Here is a 15343-nt window from a genome sequence, read left to right as displayed (position 1 = left end):
CCCTTATGAAGCCACAAAAAGCAGCCCTACCTGCCATTACCAATAAGAATTTGGCCATCATCATTGTAACTTGAAGTTGCATGCATAGGAGTTTGCCTGTAGGAGATAACTTAACTGCACTTGTGTTCAGGAATGACTCTCCACTGACCTTGGCACTGCTACACTGAGGAAAGGTATTGCAGCCGTGATCTCCCTAATGGGGAAGAGTCACGCCAGGCCGAAGCCCTACCAGACAGATAGCTTAAGCGGATCCCCTGCAAATCCATATTGCAGGCTGTTTGTCTGAAGAAGTGTTTGATTTGTTTCTTCTGTAGCCTTCTCTACTGAAACCAGCAGGATGTATAGAATGCAGTGAGTACTAAGATTGCTTGTAAGGTACTTTAAGCTCTGATCAGGAAGCACAGGCATAAATTCCCGTGCTGCAATGAAGTCTTCCATATCATTTGTCCCTTTTTCTGACTCAGCTGGCCTGGTTGCTACATGTTGCTCCATCCTGGGGGAAGCGGAGTGCTCAATGCATTGCTCACCTCTCCTGTGACTCTCCACTGCCACACCTTTGTTGGATGACAGCAACAAAAACAGCACAGAGAATTCCCAAAAGGGTGAGGACACCTTAATCCCTTCAGAAAACCAACCCGATACTTCATGGGTGGGTCTCTCCTAGCCTCAGAGTAAATTAACATCTCCTTCCTCATCCACAGCTCTCTCCTTTTCACATCACAGCAAATGCAAGTGCTGAAACCATGTACCTCTGGCCAACATGTCTCCTCATTCCTAAAGACATTCATGGGACAAATACATTGTTTTCTTTCAGTCCTGGCTGTTTCCCCTTTTCCCGGCTCCTCATACAGCTTATCTCCTCGTGGCTCAAATTGTTTGCCTAGTAGACAATGAAAAAACCCAACCATCAGCAATGGGTTATATCAGTTGGTAGTTCTACTGCTTTCTTGCTAGCTCAGGCTGCCCAGGGCCCCATCCAACGTGGCCTTGAGCATGTCCATGGATAGAGCGTCAACAGCCGCTCTGGGCAACCTATTCCAGACCTCACTAAGCTCTGAGAGAAAATCTTCCCTCTGACATCTCATCTAAATCTTCCTTCCTTTTGTTTAAAGTCATTCCAGATTTGCCCTCAGGAGCTCAGAACTCAAGATTTTAGAGTGAATGTTGAGTTGGTGCCCACCATCACCCAGCAGCCCATTCAAAGTGCCAGCCCAGGTCAAGAAGCAGAATATTCTTCCGAAGGCCCTTTAGCTTCAATCTAAGTTGAGCTATGACCATTTTTATACTGAACTCCTGCAAAATCAGCATGTCGGGGAACCACGGCAGAGTGTTGGCAGCTAAGTTTCTCTTTGAGTCTTTGTTCACACCAGTGTTTCAGAGCAAAGCTATCAAGGCTGAGGTCATGCTCTGAAATGGATCGGAAATAAAGGAAGGGTTTTGCTGAGGCCCTGCTACATCAGCCTGCTTAGCTTAAAGTAATTGTGCCTGCCCAACCTGTGCATCTGCTTTACCTCCGTGCACATGTGACATGTAGCAGCAAAAATCAGTGTTGAAAGTCAGACTTTGTTCAGAACAGCCCCAGGTGCTTCTGAAAGTCTTGTTCTCTCCTGTGCTATTCTAAAGGTCTCCAAATTACAGTTAATTGCTAGGGCTCAGGTGTTCTGGCTGAGCCCCCACAGCTCAGCCTCCCCCTGGGCAGGCTGTGTTGGAAAGCTGGTGGGGCTCAGACCTTTGGCTGCCCAAGAGAGAGGGTCATTCCCCAGCCCTGGAGGGACAAGAACAGAAGATTGTCCAGTGCAAGAGCAAGATGGTTTGAGCTGTTATCACCCCCCAGGACACTCTGATGGGCTGCAGTGCAACAACAGAGACCCAAAGGCCAGAGCTGTGACCACATTTCATGGGAAGAGTACTGATGTTTATTGGATGGCACTTGGGCCTAGCTGAGAAATCCCACTACACTTAGAGAACCCCTGTGTATGGAAAATTGGTAATCACAGCCTGAACTTCTGATTAATCAGCTGAGGCAAGTGTCGGGTGAGCTGTGGGAGCACAGGTGGGAGTAATTTAGCTGTGCTCCTGGCAAGGGTAGAGCTTGACTCCACCTCTAGACCTCATTTAAGGGCTGACCACCACTAAGGCAGCTTCTCTTGGAGATTGTTCCTGGGTGGGGATTGTCTCAGCATTTCCCAATGAAGGTATCCATATTGGTGAGTTTTTCCTCATAAATAACCTTTTGCATATCTGTTACCATCTTTGTATCTGTCCACCTTACACCTTGTGAGAAGATCCAGAGTGGCAGTGGTTTGGCAAGGTTTGTGGTGCTGACTTATTTCTTTCATGTGGAAACTGAGGGCTCCATCACACTCAGATTGAAATCAATGCTAGTGAGGCTTGTAATTAGGCCACCTGCCTACAGAGCCAACCTGCTTTTATGAGGTTTTCTACACTGGCTTCAATATCTCTGTTAGAGACTGTCAGTCCTTCCCGTGTTTTGTACAAATGATCAGGAAGAGGTGCCCTATAAATGAGATGGGAACTTGCAAGGCTTTTCCTCTGACCCTTCATCCGCTTTGGAGAAACTCCCAAAATTGGTGGTAAGTGTTTAAGCCTCCTGCATGTGTTAGTCTGTTTCTCTCATTCCAGAATGATCTGACTGGAAATAAAACCTGAGAGTCTGTTGATTTCAGGCAGGTTAAGTAACCTCGCCCCATAGGTCAGACTGGTTAAAAACAAGTCTTAAGGAAAATGTGGAGCTCTGGGGTTTAGTGTTGGTGCACTGCATCAGAAAAGAGACACAGCTGCGGCTGCCTGGGGTGGGGGTGGATGTTCAGCTGCCAGCAATCTGCAGCATTATGGCAGCATTTCTCAGTTCTGTCTGAAATTTAGCAGAAAATCTACCCCAAAAGTCAACCTGATTTATAAACTTTTCCAGATGTGAAAGAGGAGAGTAATAGCTGCAGTGCCATCCCGTGGATTCAAGAGGATGCTGCCTCCAGGAGAGCTGGCTTGGATCACACTGGGAAGCACAGTAACTGAAAGGTGAGCCTCATTACCTCTTTGCTCTTAATCCTTCTGGACAAAAAGCCCAGCTGCTGGTGACTCAGGAAATGGTGATTCATAATGGAGATGGCCCTCACACCCAGAAGAGTTTGACACTGTGTCTTCACAATACCCTCACTGGGGACTAAACCATAATGGAATGGGGTGTCATGCTTGTTAAGGAGATGCATGTATGGACGCAGTGGAAAAAACTTGCTGAGGCCCATGAGCTGTTTTAAGGGTTCAGTATTGTTCGTCTCGCTGATAATTTAAATGTCAAGCTGCTTGACACCTTGTAGAATTTTTAATCTCTTAAAATAGATTCTAAGGTGCTACTTTTTCCACTGATAGGTGCACAAAATGGTGCTGCGTTAACATAATAGTGTTCTTCAGCTCGTACAAAGGATACATAACATTTGGGCAGTGCCTGGTGCTGTGATTTTAATAAACAGCACTGATGTGCCCTCGTGCAGCCTGGGGAGGCTGGAACTTGTTGTCTTGATGATCTCTAGAGGTCTCTTCCAACCCATACAATTCTGTGATTTTGGCCAAATTCCATGCTTCCCCCAGGCTTTAGGGGAAGGCAGCGATGCTCTGCATTGAGGGGCCCTAGGGAGGAGCAGGCTCCTAGCCTGGATGGCTTTCTTATCTTCCAGTGAGTTCAGATATGCACAAAAACAGAGAAAATAAGATTTGGTTGAGTTTGTTACCCGTGGGACAGACTCCTCACTTCAGTATGTAACTATACAAGAGGAGAAAGCCCACGATAAGCCTCTTAGTGCTTATTGTCTCCTATAAAAGGATCTTGATGACCTCCCTTTTGAAAGGCTCTAACACCTCTGCCCTGCAGCAAACCTGTGATGTTTAGCACATGGGGAGTCCTCAGGCTACTCTAGGCCTTTCCTTTGCCTTCTGCACAGCTTGTGCTGTGCTCACTGTGCCTCCTTCTACCGCCTGCTTCCCCAGGACATTTCTTTGCTCAGATGCAAAGGAATTTCTGCATGCTTAAGGTGTATCGAATATTCAGACCCTCCTGTCTCCAGCTACTCACATGCTCCTGCATAGTAGAGAAAGAAAGCAGACCTTGGTGAGGTATGCTTATCTCATATCTGAGTGATATAATGGAAGCGTCATCCCCTGGTGTAATGGGATCATGGAAAAACAATGAGGCATGAAATTATTTTCCTTCCTTCCCAGATAAATCCCTTGTTGTAAATTAAAGCTTTTACCCATTTAACTAAAGGTGAATCACCAATACCTGCATAAGTCTGCTGTTAATAAGGAGGGAGATTATCCAGGGCAAACACTTGCATCTCTTGGGTCTCTCTTGCTAAGGATAACGTAATGTTCTTCACAAGTTATGTTAGCACCAAGGTAATGGGGAGCTGGGGAAATGAGTGTAGTGTACGTGGCTCTCAGCACTTGGGAGCTGTGGTGATATCCCCACGTTGTAAGTATTAGCCAGTTCTCCATTGAAAAAGCACTTTGCATTAGCATCAGATCAGCACACACATACAGGCAAACCTTGCAGTGGATGGAAGGATGGCGTTCATGAGGTTGTCAGCAGCATCCCCTTAGTGGACTCTGCCAGCAGCAGATCTAAGCAAACCTGTGTGGTGAGCTTTGCATTCATTACCCTCCCAAACAAAATCTGAAATTATATACATAGTGTAACCAAAGCAATCGAGTATAACTAAGCCAAAAGGAAGACAGAGCTCATCCTATTTTTCACTTAATTGTATTTCAACTTGAATTGGAAATAATATTTGTTTTAAACAGCGGATATCAGTTCTTATTCAGAGGTCTTTGAACTATGTGTTTTATTCCTGTACTTTGGGCACTGAATCAAGGGCATTGAAATCTCAGTCCTGTCCAGGGCAACCCCCTCCCTCTCTGCTGAGGTGAAATAAACCAGAAAACAGAATCTACCTGAGGCAGATCTGTTGAAGGTTCATTAGCACCCTTAGCTGCACAGGACTGCTTCCTTCTCATTATTAGACATCTACTTCCTGATATAAGACAGACTTCTCCTTTTAACCCTTGCAAACACCTCAAAGAAGTCTTTTCCTTTCTCTCAGTAATAGTCATGTGAACATTTCTATAAGCCCTCCTCTTCTTCACATTGCATTTTCTACCATCTTCTCGTGGACTATGTTTTCAGGATGTTTGTGCCTCTGTTCTTCCATGACCTGTGCCTTCTGCTGCCTTGAATTCATTGCAGTGCCAATCCATGGCTGCTTTGCTTCTTACTGTTGGTATTGAAGCTGTAATAATCCTACTGTATTTTTTTTTCTACCTGTTATCGAAGACAAATTATTTGAATTGTGCCCTGTTAGAAGCACCAACCTACCTGTTTCACAAAAGCTGGAGTCAGCAAGAGAGGTTTTAGTGAAGCAGCATTGTTCCTGTTACCTAGGGCATTTCTGCTTTGGATAGAGAGTATAATTAGCTTTGAGGTTATCCCTAAAGGTGTAATGGTTCTGCTTCAGTTTGCATATTCGTGCCCTGAAAACTGACGAGAGCCCGTAGCTCACGGTGGCAGCTGGCAGAGGGTTTGGGTCCTGCTCCATGACAGGCTGCAGTGTAAAGCCCACCCCGCAGCCTTTGACTGCCTTACGATCATTCCCTGCACCTCAGATTTAATTTGACCTATCTGTAGCTCACTGGCAAACGACAACTCGTAGTTAGACAATATTCAAAGTCTAACTGCACCGGAGTTTTCTCAGTACCTCAGTATTTCTTAATTGTATTAGCCATGGTGAGGGTAATTGCTGCTTTCATATCCTTGAAACTTCTTATACAAAAGAGGCTTATGCAGGAATATGTTCTTTCCCTCCAACAAGTGATCTCTCTGTTATTAAGGAGCGTGCATAGCAGGACTGCTGGGAAGCATTCCACCAAACCATTATGTACTGGAACAAAACTTGCAACCTGCAGATACAGGACTAAATTACAGTCTGGGACAATCAGCACACACTGCTTTTTCCTGGTGGTCGCTCTTTCAGATGAGCAAACCTCAAATCTGTGGATAACCTGCTGTTTTTCATATTGAGGATCTTCTTTGCAGGAGGAATCTCCTGTTTGTAGGTCATTGGTGCTCTGGCATTGCTCCTGGTCTCAGACACCAATGTAGTTGTTGAGCAGGGGCTTTTCTTCTCTTGGAATTATCATGATTTTGAGCTGTGTGTGAGGCTTCTAGACATCAGGGTATCATAGCTGTGTGCTTGAGGACTGAAGTCACTCCAGCAGCAAGAATCAGGCATAATGTTCTTCCTTACGCTCTAGCAACTAAACAGAAACATGTGCATGTGCAATCAGATGCCATGTATCCCTTTGAGACTGCAACTATCGCCAAAAACTAAAATAAAATAGGCTAAACAATGTGTCTTCTAACAGCAGCCCAATAGACTGAGTGTGGGAGGGAGGCATGCAGCGAGTCAAACTATCCAGCAAGTGAGTTCTATACAAGTTGCTGATAAGGTAGGCACATTTCACGGCCCATTCTGAGGAAAATATTACATTTCATGGTGCTTCACAGAGGAGGAGAAATCCTATTAAAATCATGGAAAATTATGCATGCAAGGTATACATGGGTGTTTAAAATGATCCATGTTTTTGAACACAGGATAACAAGTGAAATGAACATCTCTTAGGGATAACAGTGAGTGTCACAGGGGTTTTGCACGGGGTCCTTGGTAGGAAGTAATCTTATTATTGTGCCAGCACAGAGTTCTTTGCTTCATGTTAAATAATGCTCAAAAATAGTCTACTTCTCTCAGGTGCCAGACAAACTTGGTGGATAAATATGGAGAATGGAAAACCTAATAGCAAGTATTGAGCACTGCAAAAGTATCAGACCTTATGGGTAGCTGTTTCCTTGCTTCAGAACTGTGAGTTAAGATGGGCTATTCTATCATTCTGAGACATCTGAGCAGTAATTTAGGAGGTTTTCCAATTACCTTGGCCAGGTGAAGTGCAGTTGCTGCTCTGAAAGCACTGCCTTTTATTTTATTACATTGGCCCATGAAGTCAGGGACAGATGTTCGTGACATGGCCACAGAGGTTGGACCTTCCCACCAGTGTTTTGCTACATTTTTGTTGGTATGTTACAGATGGGAGCTTGTCCTGCACCTCAAAACGCTTCCAAGTGCAGCCAGGAGCTGTTGCTTTCCTGTGATGCAGTGAGAAACCAGTAATGCACAATGGAAACTTAACGCCAGCTTATTTGCTGATCTTCAATGAGAGCCATCCCTTCTTCATGGCAGTTAAGTACTGGGATTCAGATGTGAAGTTCTGGTTCAGCACAAAGAGGTGAGTCATGTAAGCCTACACAGATATCTTCTTGTAGGGAGGAAAATGCGATGTGGAAGGACAAAGCAAAGCTTTCTAACAAGAAGTGGAGCTTTCTGGGGTGGTGGCAGGGTGTTGGTAGAAGGTGGCTCTTCCCCGGTGTGTTGCAGCACCAGAGGAGCTCCTTAAATGGCCATGGCAGGAGAATAAACACAGTAAAGGATCAGAGTCTATACACAAGCACATATAACGTGTCCACCTCACAAGGCAATGAAAGAACGTAACCGTGTAAGACTCGGTATGATGTAGCAAAATGCTCATGTCTGTCTTTTGTTATGGGAACTGTTGCCATCAGTGTTTAATAGGAACTCCTATTGGGAACTGCTTTTGGTCTCACATCTTTGTGATGTTTGTTCTCATTTGATGTGTTTTAAATGGTTAGTATAAAATGACAGGGGTAACTGTGGAAGAAATTGCAAGCTTCCTTTTTAAAAGCTTGCTCCCATTTTCCAACTAAGTATAAAGAGATGTGTGGCACAGTTTGAGGCCCAGGACATGCCCAGGAACAAAGGCCAAGCTCTGAACAGTGGTCATATTTGCTGACATCAGCTGACACATAGCAGTATATGAGATTTATGGGAGACCCTCTTCAGGCTGCATGGTTGTGGCAAACAGAATGGATGGGTTCATTTTCCTGGGACTGAGACCCCTAAATTTTCTCTGGCACTTCCCTGGAGGCCTTGCACAAATGTATCTGGCCAGTTACCTGCTGGAGAGGCACTCGTGGCTCCGAGCTGGGGCAGCTGATTGCAACTTAAGTGGTTTCAATAGCTTGTACCTTTAGCAAGAGAGGACAGCTTGATGGGGATCTGGCATCCCCGGCAGCTCCAAAGGTGCAGCTGTGAGAAACATGACATCTCCTCAACTCCTACATGGCTGCTCTTTTATCATGGGAATTTGGATTTCTCTTCTGTTTCTAGTCAGTCTGAAGGGCTGAAATGGCATGTTCTGGTGCTGCTGTTTGAGGGGATGGGCCTGTGTCTGCCACTATGGAAACATCCTGAGGGGGCTGGGAACACACAGATGAGAGCCTGTTTGTAATGCTGTGATTTACGATGCCTTGCAGTGCTTTCTGGAAGTGTTTAGATAACATAATGGGCCCCTTATGGCATCTGAGGAGACAAGGTTTGACATTCCTTAGACAGTGTTTTGATGAGGAAAGTGTTTGTATTTAATTAAGACTGCTCCACAGTAATGGGTATGGGGCTGTACAAAGCTGAGCAGGGATGAGAACAAAATTGCCCAAGTCCGGTAATGCAGAAAGAAATTATTAGTTTAACGGGGTGTGAAATCATCCATTTTGTTTGCTTCGAAATTAACTGTAGTTCACTGTATCGCCTGCGATGGATGACAAAGCTACATCAGAGGGTTGCCCATGCAAGAAAGCAGTAAACATTTCCCTGCAAGAATCTGAGGAGTAGCTCTAGGAGAACAGTTAATAGCAGATTGGTGACATGCATTCAGATGAGGCATTCATAGCGTAATTCCCCACCCAGCTCATACATGAGAAAGTGATAGGTATGCAGGGTGAATTTAACAGGGAAAGGGGGAAAAAGCTTGCTTTGGTGAACTGGTAATTTAACTTGGTTGTGCTTTGGAATATGCATCCCCAGAGTTTTCCTGTTTCCATTGCCAGCCCTGGGGAACCGAAACTCTTCAAGAGCTGATGCAAATGAGACAGTTCTCTTCAGGCTTCTCCTCTGTTGGAGACTTCATGAAAGATCCTTCATCAGGATCCCAAGTAACTCAAAACAAGTGAAGGCATTGAAATCACTACAGCAGGTAAATGCAAACAAGTCAGATGGCCATCTGAATATCAGACCTTTTGAGCTGTTTTCAGAACACTGTTTTTTAGTTCAGCCTTACATGTTGCCCCATTCCCACCCCATTTTAAGCCCTCATCAGCCTCTCCTGACTCAGATTCCTCTACCCCTGTTGTCTTGCCTATGGTCTCAGTAGGATTTCTACAGCAGAAATATATAATGACATGAGAATGTATTGCTTTACTATTGTGTGGAAGAAAAGCTGGTTGCTCATCCAGTGTTGATTAGCTATGGCGATGTGGAAAGTGGCCCTTTTCTGAAGAAGTGAAATAGAGACACTGTTGAACATGATAAAAAGAGGGAGAGCCTTATGAGTTAAAATATTAAAAAAAGAGCAGAAATTACAGCTGTTAATGGTCATGTAGAAAATGACTGGAACCCGTTGCTCAACCAGCCCATTAAGTCTTGCAGTAATGGTTATCTAATTGAGATCAATGACAAAATCATCACTGGTTTCCCAGGGACTGCACACGAACATAAACATTTTCCATTTGCCACAGGTTTGAACTGAATCTTATGCATCACTCAGTAAGTAGGAGATTGGAATCCTGGGGATTATCTATGTATGTTTTTACACCAGAACATTGCACAGAGCAATGCTGATTTACACCTTCTGCTCTATACAGAGATCTTGAGAGCTTGTGCTTCTTCCATGCTTTGGTGGTCTCCAGACGGGGAGAGGTTTCTGTGAACAATGTCTTTATGCAGTGGTGGGATGATTGAGGGCTCTCAATCAATTTGGTCCCATCCGAGCTAGCCTGCCTATGAGGAAAAGTTTATGGCAAGCAATCTGCAGATGAGTTCTGCATTGCCTGCAGAACTAAACGAGCACAGCTGATGGCTCATTCGTAAGGTATCAGAGGTGTGAGTGCTTTGTTTTAAAATAATCTGATGTGGTCGCAGCTTTCTTTCCGTGGTACTTTGTTTGGTTCTGTGTTTTTGATGTCAGTGGGAGTTGTGGCCACAGCAATGCAGAGGAAAGGTGCTGACAAGCGTTCCCAATGCGGTGTAAAAATAAACTCCCTATGGATTGTGGAAGTCCTGCAGCATCTGCCTCCTGGCCCTTCTTTTCTCTCTCTGTGAGCTGACTTGACTTCTAAGGAGAATGGATTTCACCAGAGCAAATTGATATTTTGTCCTGCGATATAAAGCTGATTTATGGTGGATCGTTTGATTTATTGCTTCCAGACAACAAACAAGTCAAAATGTCAATTGGTATTTTCGTTCCTTCAAACCTGAGCCACTGGGGACCCTTTGAGCTGCTGTTAAAGACACAGAGCAAAAGCCATCCGGGTGCAATCCGTAGCCCTTTGCTGTGAGAGCAAGTCGGACTCCCAGCATACCAATACCGCGTGCTTCTGGGGGTGCTCCTCTATGGAGAGACTTCTTTGTTGTGTCCAAAGCTTCTTAAATCAAAAGTAGTTTAAAAAGCTCCAAAAAGCCCTCTGCTGAGTGTCAGTGATGGATGCCCATCCTCCCCAACGCATGCAGGGATAGAAGGTAGCACAGTGATTGGGTTGGCTGGGACTTGTTCAGACTGCACTGGATCAAGGCCTGGATTCATGAGGCTGGAAGAACATTAATGAGTTTCCAATGTTTGAGAAGGAACGGATCATTAGATGGTCACTGATAGGGGAAGTTTTGTATTCTCTAGGAAGTAGAGCAGAAAATTGGATTTTTAATTTTTTCTTTTTGTTAGGCTTTGTCTAAAAATAAGCCATAACTGTAGCATTGATCTTAGTTGTATCATTACCATCTACCTCTAAATTGCAAAGGTCCTTGATATGTTCTTCTAGAGGGTGGCTTAGCCTTAGATCCAGTTTCAAATACAAGTTTATCCCAATCCTCCCAGTAAAGTTGCTCACTCCACTTGCTTGGAGTGTGTCCAACCTGTGCAACTCTTTGTTTGTGAGTAGTGACATAACAAAATTAGCACTGATCTTTCTGCAGCAAAGGCACTCCCTTGCCTTTCCCCCAAGGCCTGTGTTCTGTCACTGAGTACTGGTGCCATGTACTTGGCATTGCATATTGAGCCTAATGCACCAGCGTGACAATTTACTCCAAAATTTACTTCAGAGATCTTAAGAGAAGGAAAATTTTAATTTCAGGAGGATGTGACCAACTAGAATGAGGCAAACATATGTACGGGATGACCTTGTTGGCAGGTGTGCTGGTGTATTGGGTAATACTGTGGGGTGTCCTTAACCTTTGAGTGAATGGTGTGAGTTTGGTGATGCTGGAATGTTTTTCTGTGTTGAGATAGAAGCAAAAAGGCTTATAAATGTTCTGTCTTCCTTCCCTCCTTTCCCCAGTTTGAAACTGGAGTGCACAGGCAGGTCCTGCGTGCACAAGGGGAAAATATTGGGCTGTATTTTAAACCAAATAATGTAGTGCTGATTTGGTAGAGAGATAAAGATGGGCTGCAATGTATTTGGGCCCAAATGTTGATGAGTTGACTTTTTTTCCATCAATCTTTTGTGCCCCCAGAAAAGGCTGGATCTGGCTGGTCCAAGGAATGTCACAGATGTCCCCCGCTTTGCTCCTGCTGTTGAGCTGACAGAAGCAGAATGACAAGGCTATAAAACAGGCAAGGAGACAAATGTAGTGTGTTATTTTAAATGCACACATACTCACAGCTGGCTGTGTGTATTATTTTTATTATTTATTTTATTTATTATATTTTATTGTATTGATTATTTTTATTTTATTATTTTTAGAGATGGGGTACTGGTTAGGCTGTGGTTGGACTTGATGATCTTCAAGGTCTTTTCCAACCTGGGTAATTCTATGATTCTATGATTCTATGATTCTATTTCTTCAGAGGATGTGGGTCGGTCTTTCAAATCAGGTAAGGAACCAGCGCAGCCGCCTGGAATAATGACAGGGTGTTTGTCACTGGTTCTGATCTGATCTTTTAAGTACATCCTAGATTTCTCTTCCTATGTCTGCAGTCATGTGTCACCTGTAGTCTCTAGTCTAAATAACTGTGTTTATGGGATTAGCTGACACACAAGCTGCCCGTCAGATGAGATTTGTTATCTGGGATCGGAGCTGAGGAAAAAGCCTTTCCTTTGATCTGCCACAAACAGCCCATTTTCCACTTATTTGCAATTCTTTCTTGTTGTATAAATGAAATAGTAAATATTCACTGGATACTTTTCTTCTGGCCGCTAAAATGTAAGAATTACAGAGACCTTCTGTGCAAACCTGTCTTCTAGGAAACCTGAAATCATATCTGAGTTATTAAAGTTTAATAGCTAATGTACGCATGGGGGGCTGGGGGCGGGAAGTAATTACTTCCCATAACATCATTCTCTTTCAAGAATTTAGTTGTAACCCTTGATACAAAATTATTCCACTGGCATTATAAACCACGGCGTAATGACTTATAATGTCACCTCTTACTACCACACAGAAACTTTTATGTTACGACTTAGATTATACACCAGAAATGAAGATGACTGTAATGAAAGTAGATAGCTGGTGTGTCAAGGTGGCATTTGAGCTAAGGACTTTGTCACAATATGTGTTGGAACATGACTTAATTAGGCATGCTGCTAGGGTTCTTTTTGCGTCTTGGTTAAGAAGGATCCAAATTCAATTGTCTTCACTCATGTTCTGGATATTTTCTGTCAATAGAAATGGATGGTGTTGGTAAATCTCAGATTTGATTCTGTTTTCCAGGATCTTAAGATGATGTGGCTTAAAATGCTGTCAGGTATGTCACTGATAAGAAATTCGTTGTTGATGGTGAACTGATATAGAACACAGCAATGGTCCTTCAGACAGGAGGAGAGTCTGAAGTTGGCTTTAATCTTATCACAGAATCACAGAATGGTTTGGATTGGAATAGAGTTGCAGCCCATGGTAGTGGTTGGTTGCCCCCAGCAGCTCAGGCTGCCCAGGACCCCATCTAATCTGGCCTTGAGCACCGCCAGGGATGGGGCACCCACTGCTCTCTGGGCAGCAGTGCCAGGGCCTCACCACCCTCTGAGTAAGGATTTTCCTCCTACTATCTACCCTGAATCTCCCTTCTTTTAGTTTGAAGCCATTCCTCTTCTTTAGCAGTCATTAATTTAAAGTATCCCTTCACTGTTTTCCTTCCGCCCTCATTCTCCTTCCCACCAAACTTCTATAGAAACCAGAGAGCACAGAGGAGGTGGAGCACTGTGCTACCCCCTCATGTCCTCACAGGCTCCTTAGCATGTAAGATACCTTAGATGTGTGTCAAAAAACAGATGTCACCCCATTGTGGTATATGTTTTACAGTCACTCAAACACTGACCTGTGTGCATTAAGGCCTTTACACAGTCATGCAAAAACTCACATGGTGGGTACAGAGATTTCTGAGTGCTGTGGGGCCTGATGTCTGAGCTTATCTGGACGTACTCATTAGAAGCTATCAGGAGGGCAGTCCAGGCATTTTTCCCATGAGGTTGTGCCCCATCAGAAGTTGTATTTCAGGAAGAAATGTTGGGAGTAAATAGTGTTTATGAGTGTTTATCAGCATTGAGGCCATCCCATTCCCTCCCAGGAACACGCAACTTCTGTGACTTAGGGAAAACAGCTGAGGTCAGAGCAAGCCTGGATGCTCAGCTGAATCCTCAAATGCCTTCCTGGGCTGATCTGGGGGAAGTCAGATCCTGGCAAAGCCTTGGTCTGTAATGGATAACAGTCCTTGCTGCAGTGACTCGGTAGGAAAGTTACTGGTAGTATTAGAGCCAAACTTTTTCCTGTTTTGCTGGTAATTGCTGCGCTGTTCGGGCATTCCTGCTGTTACTTCAGTATTTCAGCGTTGATCCTCTAGAACAGTCCTGTCAGGCATGGGGAGGATGGCAGAGAAGAGGCTTTCATGATATATTTTGCTCTTGAGCAAGTTGGCATTAGTTCAAACAAAACACAATGCAGGAGCATGTCAGATGTAATCAGCTGCAGCAGAAGAATGTCAGATATGCAATCCTCATTTCAGTTCTGTTCTTTCTGATGTTGAAATGCTTTACTCAACCTTTTTTAATTTTTTTAATTTTTTTAATATTAAGAATAGGTTGTTCCACTGAAGATTTCAGAAGGCTGGGAAATGACAATCGGTATGAAATTGCACATTATTAAAGGGAAATTACACATGGTATTTTTGAATCAGGCTATTTTGCTGGCTCTTGTCCCTTCTCAGTCTTTGATTTCTCCTGTAGTGCTGTACTCCTGGTGTGGAGAGTTAATTTCTGACTTCATTTGGATAGCCACACCCATATGGGAGCTGAATTATTCTAAGTGCATCAGAATGCATCAACTTCAAGCTCTTCCGAACTGAATTTGAATTGCTTTTTTTTCCTCTTTCTTTTTATAGCAGCAGTCGTATCATTAGAGCAAGGTTGTTTGCCTTGCCAGAAAATTTCCTCGCTCCCATCAGCAGAGGCAGCTTTCTGACACGCAGCGGTTTCACCGATCGTATTTCAAGTGACCCTTGTAATTGGTGAGCATCAACCGGCGGTGCAGTTCCATCATTAAACTTTAACTTCTCTCATTTAGGGTCTTAATTGTGCTTTGAAATGTTTGATGGCTTGGCTGACCTTTCCTCTGGGTCAGCCGAGGCTGAGATTTGTCTGCCAGCAGAGAAGCCGCAGAGGAAGCCTCGTAGCGTGGCACCTCATTGGTTTCAGTTTGATAGCGTGCTCGTGTGTCTCTCGCTTTAGAAATGTCCCCAAACTTTTTTATAAGCTCCAAATGGAGCGATAAGAAAAATATGACACTGGGAACACCAAGAACTTTATGGAGTAGACAGTGAACGTAAGCTGAAGTTCTGCAGATATTAAAAGCAGGAATTGGATGCTGTAATCCATTTTTGTACTTATAAATTATTTCTAAACCTTTCTTTTCCTGAAGGAAATCTCCAAGCAGTGCAGAGATTTCTCTTGCTAGCGGACAAGTCCTACACTGAGTCCTACACCAGAATATTTCCTTGTTTTGGACACCTACGCTTTTCTCTGAAAACAGCCAAAATGAGTGTTTTGTTTGGTCCGATCCAACACCTCCTAAGCAGAGGGGACAAGATTTATACAGAGGATACAGGTACTGCATGTGCAATCTCTTTCCTAACCTTAGCTCCACACCCTAATTGGTTTTCCTGCCAGTCT

At 44.0% G+C, this 15343-nt stretch overlaps 1 long non-coding RNA gene across 2 annotated transcripts; it reads left to right on the top strand.

Annotated features, from left to right (window-relative positions):
• The first annotated feature begins 2936 nt into the window (after positions 1-2936).
• On the top strand, positions 2937-15272 carry LOC140255131 (uncharacterized). 2 transcript variants are annotated; one of them, XR_011904406.1, is made up of 6 exons: positions 2937-3039; positions 7152-7350; positions 9026-9171; positions 11700-11799; positions 14560-14682; positions 15093-15272. It is a non-coding gene; the product is annotated as an uncharacterized lncRNA (long non-coding RNA). The 2 variants fall into 2 exon arrangements; XR_011904405.1 differs by having other exon boundaries at positions 14557-14682.
• Positions 15273-15343: the final 71 nt, after the last annotated feature.

This window comes from Excalfactoria chinensis, chromosome 7 (genome assembly GCF_039878825.1).
Source record: "Excalfactoria chinensis isolate bCotChi1 chromosome 7, bCotChi1.hap2, whole genome shotgun sequence".
NCBI lineage: Eukaryota > Metazoa > Chordata > Aves > Galliformes > Phasianidae > Excalfactoria > Excalfactoria chinensis.
The sequence above is the reverse complement of the archived record's forward strand: the minus strand, read 5'-3'. Positions and strand labels throughout refer to the sequence as shown.